The sequence below is a fragment of the Microtus ochrogaster genome, unplaced genomic scaffold (assembly GCF_000317375.1).
Source record: "Microtus ochrogaster isolate Prairie Vole_2 unplaced genomic scaffold, MicOch1.0 UNK192, whole genome shotgun sequence".
Classification (NCBI taxonomy): Eukaryota; Metazoa; Chordata; class Mammalia; order Rodentia; family Cricetidae; genus Microtus; species Microtus ochrogaster.
The window spans coordinates 116,101-123,475 of NW_004949290.1; the positions used below are offsets into that span (position 1 = coordinate 116,101).

General features: G+C 33.2%; 2 long non-coding RNA genes across 2 annotated transcripts in view; one reads left to right on the forward strand and one right to left on the reverse strand.

Annotated features, from left to right (window-relative positions):
• Nucleotides 1-7,375, forward strand: part of LOC113455849 — a 76,795-nt gene that overhangs the window by 66,510 nt on the left and 2,910 nt on the right. The gene's annotated exons all lie outside the window — the stretch shown is intronic.
• Nucleotides 395-5,256, reverse strand: LOC113455850. Its single transcript, XR_003376797.1, has 3 exons — nucleotides 5,182-5,256; nucleotides 1,969-2,071; nucleotides 395-427 (listed from the first exon to the last, which is right to left on the reverse strand). It is a non-coding gene; the product is annotated as an uncharacterized LOC113455850 (long non-coding RNA).

Sequence of the window (7,375 nt, forward strand, 5' to 3'; positions counted from 1 at the left end):
CTAGTTTCAAGAGAAGGAGTGAGCTGATGTGAAGATGTTCAGGGATTTCAAGTATTTCTAGAATAGAAAATGAGATGATCAGGGAAATCTACTCAGACAACAAGGCCAGAAACCATTCAAACAAGGCAAAGTATTAAATACAACCTAAGCTCAGCATGAACAAATTACTCCTTTATACATGCTGCTAGAGTAAATGGATTTAGAAGCCATACTCCAGGAATTGGAAATACACAACCAAAGCTTGCCTGACAGGAAAAGGCAACCTGATGAGGAAAAGTGAGTTTTCAGAACAATGTCAGTCCACAACTGTGAGTAATATGGCCCAAGTAATTCTTCGAATAAATATATTTCTTCGGGAGAGCAGACAATGAACTTACCTTAAATAATAAAGGGACCTATTGAGTTATTCCAGGATTCTGTTTCCATGCTGTTGCAGCCATCAATAAGAATAATTAAAAATCCAAAATGTTGATTTTTGCTTAAGCTTGCCTATGAGAGTACTAATATAAAATATGATATATTAGCTTGCTATGACATCTTTCAGAAAGAAAGGTGTCATTTCTGATTACATTCAAAATTGATGAGGAATTTTAACCTCATACACACAAGGACTAGTTATGGCTGCTGCTTTGCAGGAGTAAACCTGTAAATATGTTCTCTCACAACATAGAAATCTGCAACATGGAAACTGATAAAAGAATTATAAGTAGTTTATGAGACCATGCACCTAGGTTGAGCTTTAGAGATTAGACTGTATTACCTAATCATTAAGCTATGGACCAAATGGTACCTATAAAATAATTTAGATTTAAGAGATTGATTTTACCATCCCTTTTGTTCCAAAATGTTTTCAAAGATATTCATGTAGTGTTCTATCAGCCAATTAAAGGAGCAAATTGTGAGACATCATTGATAAGTTTTGCCTCAGTTAATGGCAAACAGGGTAATATTATGCCAGATATATGTGGTTCATGCAATATAAAATGTTCAAAATATTTACAAGTTTACATTATCCATTATGGATCTTGTTTGTCCATGAAAAAAAATTTAAGAATTTGCTTGCAATTCTTGCAGAGCTTCAGCTGAGCCTTTTCCTTAAGGGTAGTTAGTTCCCTACAGAAAATACAAATGCAGACACGTTTCCCATTTTCAGGACATATGTCTTATCCTAAATAAATTAAGACTCAGTAATTGAAAATTAGAAAAGATAGCTTGCAAACTTTGAAGGAATTTCAAAAATGATTGGTAGATATTCAGTTGCTGTGCCTATTTTAAAACTGTCTTCGGAAAAGCTGGAGAAATATAGTGAGATTCGTAAGGACAGAAGTGACCCAATTTTCCGAGGTTCTATATTGATGCTGCAGGTCAAGTGCTGACTCAGGGTTAGCATTCTCCCTGGCTTCTTGAATACACAATTTAAATAAATAAAGCAATTAATTAATAATAAATAAAGAAATAAATATGAGTTATCCTTCAGTCACCACACAATTCACTTCTTTCGTGCACTTTTTATTCTAAATATTCTAAGAGTGAATTCCCAAATGCATTATACCATCCATAGATTTTGACATGATGATGTAGAAGAGACTTTTGCCTAAAGTAAATGGAAAGACCATTGCAATGGATTATGGAAAGGACAAAACCATGCGATAGATAATATAGGGTCAAGTGCACGTGCTCTCATGTGTGTGTATGTGTGTGTGTTTACAGGAAGAAAGTGAACCACAATACCTTACTGAAAGTTTGGTGTAGTGGATTGACCAGAAGATTACCAGACTAGATGATATTGGAGCTGCTAGTGCTCACCAAGTAGTAATGAATTGAGATTGCTGAAATTGTGTTTTTGAAACTCTGATAATAATAATGGATACACATCATTACCACAAGATGTATAGATTGTGAGTTTATATGTATGCATTTCTATTTGCAAAAAAAATAATTTTAATAAGCAGTTGTATTTATTCATACCTTTTGTAGTTCATATATTTTATTGATTTAGTTGATCATGTTGAGTGCCAATTGTTCCAGGGAAAGGCTGCTTGCTCATTCCAGCCTTCCTGCTCACTTAGCCCTAAAATAACAAAACAGAAATTATATTAATTAAAATACTTCTTAACCCACTTGCTCTAGCCACTTATCAGCTAACTCTCATATCTTTATTTAATCCATTTCTATCAATCTGCATATTGCTACATAGCAGGGGCTTACAGGGAAAAATTCAGATCTTTTGTATTTCGTATATTTTATTGATTTAGTTGATCACGTTGAGTGCCAATTATTCAAAGGAAAGGCTTCTTGTTTGTCCTAGCCACCCTGAACGCTTAGCAATGAAATAACAGAACAGAAATTATATTAACTAAAGTACTGCTTAGCCCATTTGCTCTAGCTTATTATTAGCCAAACTCTCATATCTTGATTTAATCCATTTCTATCAATCTGTATATTGCTACATGGCAGTGGCTTACCGGGAAAGATTCAGCATGTCTGGCTCTGGTGGCCCCATGGCAGCTCTCTCCTCTGCTTTTTTTCTCACTGCATTCAGTTCTGTTTCCCCTGCCTACCTAAGTTCTCCTGTATCAAAAGGCCTAGGCAGTTCTTTTATTCATTAACCAATGAAAGCAACACATAAACAGAAGGCCCTCTTACACCAATGTGTATGCATTTTACATAAAAGTTATGTAATAATAAGGATATTTTCTAAATAGGAATGTTATTTTAAAACCCAGTCTGAACATGCAAAAATTACAAAATTGTATCTAATAATGTCATGATAATTTAGCAACAATTTGATGTTTTCATTTAGAAAAAACAAAATATAGTATTATTTTCTAAATTTGACAGTTGTCTGAATGTTTGTATTAGTGTTTCACATATGTGTACATGTTTTGACACTGATTTCAGAGTAGTAGTCTCAATTATTATTTTTGACATGTTTTAAGATATTATTATCTGAATAATTAAATTGTGATATAATTCAGTGCAATGCTTACTTCAGATTTTCCCTGTAATCACCAATATCAGTATTTCATTCTCAGGTCATTTATCTGTTCTCTCTTTTTAGTGACATCTGACTTCAGGGAAAGTGTATGTGTGTGTGTGTGTGTGTGTGTGTGTGTGTGTGTTTGTATATGGGGCATTTTTCTAGCACATGGGAATAACTTCAAAGCTAGCATACATGAGAAAAATATATCTTTCCCCTTTCATCATTTCTGTAAATAATATAAGCCATTCAGATAATATTATGAATCCATAATGTTAATCACAATAGAGTAGAAGATTCTCTGGATTTTGTAATGAAACAATTACATATGCAAACTTACACAATTGAAATCCAATAATACAAGTGTACATACACATCATGTATAATAATATGCCACAGCCTTGAAATTTGCCATGTGTGGTATGAAAACAGGCAAGTAAATCTCAAAGCTCCTGTATTTACTGTATATGCTTAATGTACTGGGACAACATAATCGTGTTTGTATACCAGTTTTTTACACACGCATATATTAGCAATAGATCCAGTTGTTAATATTTCAAATTACCAATTCATGGACAGAGCCCTTTATGAGTCTGTGAATTTTTTTAACATAAAAGCAGAACATAAAGGTTATTATTTAGAGTAAACACTGATATATTTATATGTATATCTACTCCACCATGTTATTGTCTCTGATTGTACATTTTGCCTTCTTATAAATTTAACTATTTTTGTCTGATTCCTGAACTAAAACCATAGGATCACGACAGTGTCTTTGCTCTTTTTATATAATCCACACATATATCAAAGTAGAGCAACATTCAGGAGATACCCATACATATCTACAAATAATTAATAAAATTAAGTTATACTATATATCTTAACAATAAGTTATTTAACCAATATTTTACACTATTTGGATCTGAGAGTCAGTCTTTTAAACCATTAATATAGCTATGATATCTACTTATAATCATCCTAATATGTTAAGGTCAATCTCACAACTAAAAGGACTACAAAATATCAAGGAAAAATGCATTATTTCTTCAGCTAATTCAAATATCAAAATTCGTCCAAATTTATCTTCAGAGGGTATTACTGGTTACCTACTCATAGACATGTCTAAATTTTTGCTCTTAGTTTTTGTAGAACTGTAGCTGTATAATTGACAGAAAGTAAATTATGCCAATTGCAACAATCGAGCCTATTCTATATTGTTAGGAAGATAATGATAGCACAATCAGAAACCTTATCTGCAAATTTTCTGAAGGAATATATTTTCTAACTCTGCCCTAAATATATTATCCATAGACACACAAAAATCATTGGCTATAACTTCAAGAAAAAATATAAAATGGATAAATTTATGGTATTAAAGAAAAAAATTAGATATTTTAAATGCCAATTAAAATTAACTAAAAGAAAGAAAAAATGATTAGCATAATAACATCCCCTATTGAATTTGAAAAAAGGTAGAAAACTCTCTAAAAGTAACTCAATTAGCAGAAAAGGCACTGACAAATATTGGAGGCTATGAGAGAAAGAATCATATTTTTACTGTATAGTTATATAAATAGGCCTTTGAATTAGAAAAGGTCAATGCTAAATTGGTTATACAAAATCACAACAAAGTTTACTCAATAGGAATACTGATGTATACAATTATATTACACAATAATATACAATTATTTTATTATGTAGTAGGATATATTTTGACACTTTCAGTATAGATATTGTTTTAAAGGAGGAAGAAGAATGAGCATAAAATAAAGTAAATACAGTACTCATGTATGAAATTTTAAACTATGTTAAGAAAGTGTACACATGCATGCATAGGTATGCATAAATATAATTATGCACAGTCAATCTCATACATGTACCCATACATAAACTTATACAAATATTAGAAAGTAATTGAGATGCTTCATAATATATTAGGAGAGATATTGTAAAACTCAACTACTTATTCTATCAGGGGTATCAGATTTTCTCACTGAGATTCAAGTAGTTAGTTATTTAATTGTTTTTTTGGCCAAAATCATGACCATAAAGTAAAACTAGAGGTTCACAGACCATTTCAAAAATATGCTTTCAACTGCCAATATAGTGGAAAGAACCTGTTTTGGAAGTTTCTAATATGTTCATCATCATAGAATATCAATACTTCTGCTATGATTAGTAAATTAAATGGGATTACCTACTTGGACTATAATTGAAGATTAATCCTGAAATTAACATGACCGAAATTCTTCACTCTCATTAGCTACATTCCTGAAAAGAGAAAATAGGAAGAAGTCTTCAGATATATTTTTGTCAGAGTGAACAAATATCAAAAATTCAAGTAAATCTTGTTATTGAGACTCTATAATGGAAGACAAAACTCAGGCAGCCTTAATGGCTAGGACCCTAAATCTACAATGATGACAGACTTACATAAAAATAATATATTTTATTCTCCCAGAACCTAATGAAATATTGATATACTCACATATCTGAGCATCATTTGACCTCTTCAGAGATTTTCCTTTGGGACTAGTAGGAAAATAACATAATGTTGAGCAGGGAAGGTCTTTCTATAGAAACTAAGAGCCTGTGTGGTCCTATGTTACGGTGTTTCATGTCTTTAAAACCTACTTGGAAGTTTCATACATGCATATTTTAAAGATGGCAGAAATATTGTATCAGATTGAAATGGAGGCTCTTGATACCGAAGTATCAATGTTTTCCAGTATCAACATTACTAGCAGACATACACTTTTAGAGTATGAGATGAATGCACAAGATAAGTTTTGCACTTTTTCAAAGCATATAAAAAACGACAAACAATAACAAAGATATCTATTGTGTTCATTATTTTCAAGAGAAGGATGTAATACCTCACTGCCATCATTAATAAACACTGGATTTCCAAAAACCTCATGCTCTCTTCTTTCCAAATGAGGAAGGGGGAAAAAGTGAGAAAGTATCATGTACAAGAGTATTTATATGCAAATACACAAAGACTATGTCAATCAAAACAGCAAATCTGAGACTGTAATAACCTTAAAAGCAATAGGATGATAAGAAGCAGGTTTCCTCTTCTATACCTTATGATAATTCAGAGTCTTTGGTGACAGGTAGGGTAGTGCTATCATATCTTACTGCATAACATTATCAATGATTCTGTTTTCATGAAAAAAAAACCTGCAATGTCTTACCAATTTTCACAAAGAAATTCAGAGAAAAGAGGAAAATGCATGACTCCCCTTGACACTGTCATATACTAAAATATTAAGGGAATTATTTCTTTGCAGATGCTGCAGTGTTCAAGACAGAGTTAGTGGTGCCACAACTTTAAAAAGAAGGAGAGGTTTCAGAAGCAGGGATAGACATGATGCACAGACCATAACAGGTGACTCCAAACAGTAATACTGGAATATACCAGTACCAGACAGCTAATTATCCTGGGTTTTTTGTCATATAGGAGCAGTCTGCCGTGTCTGGGAAATGTACATTCTGATTTCAGCTATAAATATTTGCAGCTGCGAGCTGGCATATAGCCAGAACCTGTCTAGGAAGGATTCGCTATGCTCTCCTTACCTCAGAATCGTCTGAAGGAGAGTGTGCATTTAAATTTTCCCTGGAACAACTACGAGAATGATCTCAGTTCCACCAATAGGAACAAAGCCTGTGGTAACCTTGGAGATCTGCATCAGAGCTGCTGACACGGTTCTCTCTCACATCTCACTGTTTGCTCCGGCAGAAAAATATTAAAGTGATAGTAGATGGCAGGAACTAATGTAGTTTATTTAGGATCAGATTCCAATTATCAAAAGGGAAATCATTATGAGGTAAGTAGGAGGTGATCACGTATCTGAATTCTTGGGTCTGTATGCTGTTTATCTACCTGAAATTTCTTTTCGCCCTGCTGACGGTTGATTGTGACACTGTGCTGCAGATGGCAGCTTTCTGGTATCACATTCAGAAATGCCATGTCAGAGTCCCTAAACACTTATTACAGAATCTTACACTTGAAATTTTCAGATTCCCAGGTGACTGAGGCTTTTTGCAAACATAGCAATTATCTTAATAGGGTTTCCAATGGCGCATAAGATCAATACATTCCAGCGTTGTCATGAATAGACTCGCTAAGAAAATCATCATTTCAGAAAATATATGATTTAAAGCTAACTAGGAATTGAAGATTTTACGGCAGAATCAATGGCTTCAGCTTCGATCACATTTCCTGCAATGCAAATGGAATCACGTGACTCTTCTCACAAATACCTTGCTTTTCCTATTGCTTCTGTACCTGCAGGTTTCTGGGACACATTTTCTTCACTGGTATTGTTTACAGTGAGGCTTTGACTAAAGTCCAGCTTTGAGCAGGACTTTAGTCAAAGCCCCACTGGCAAA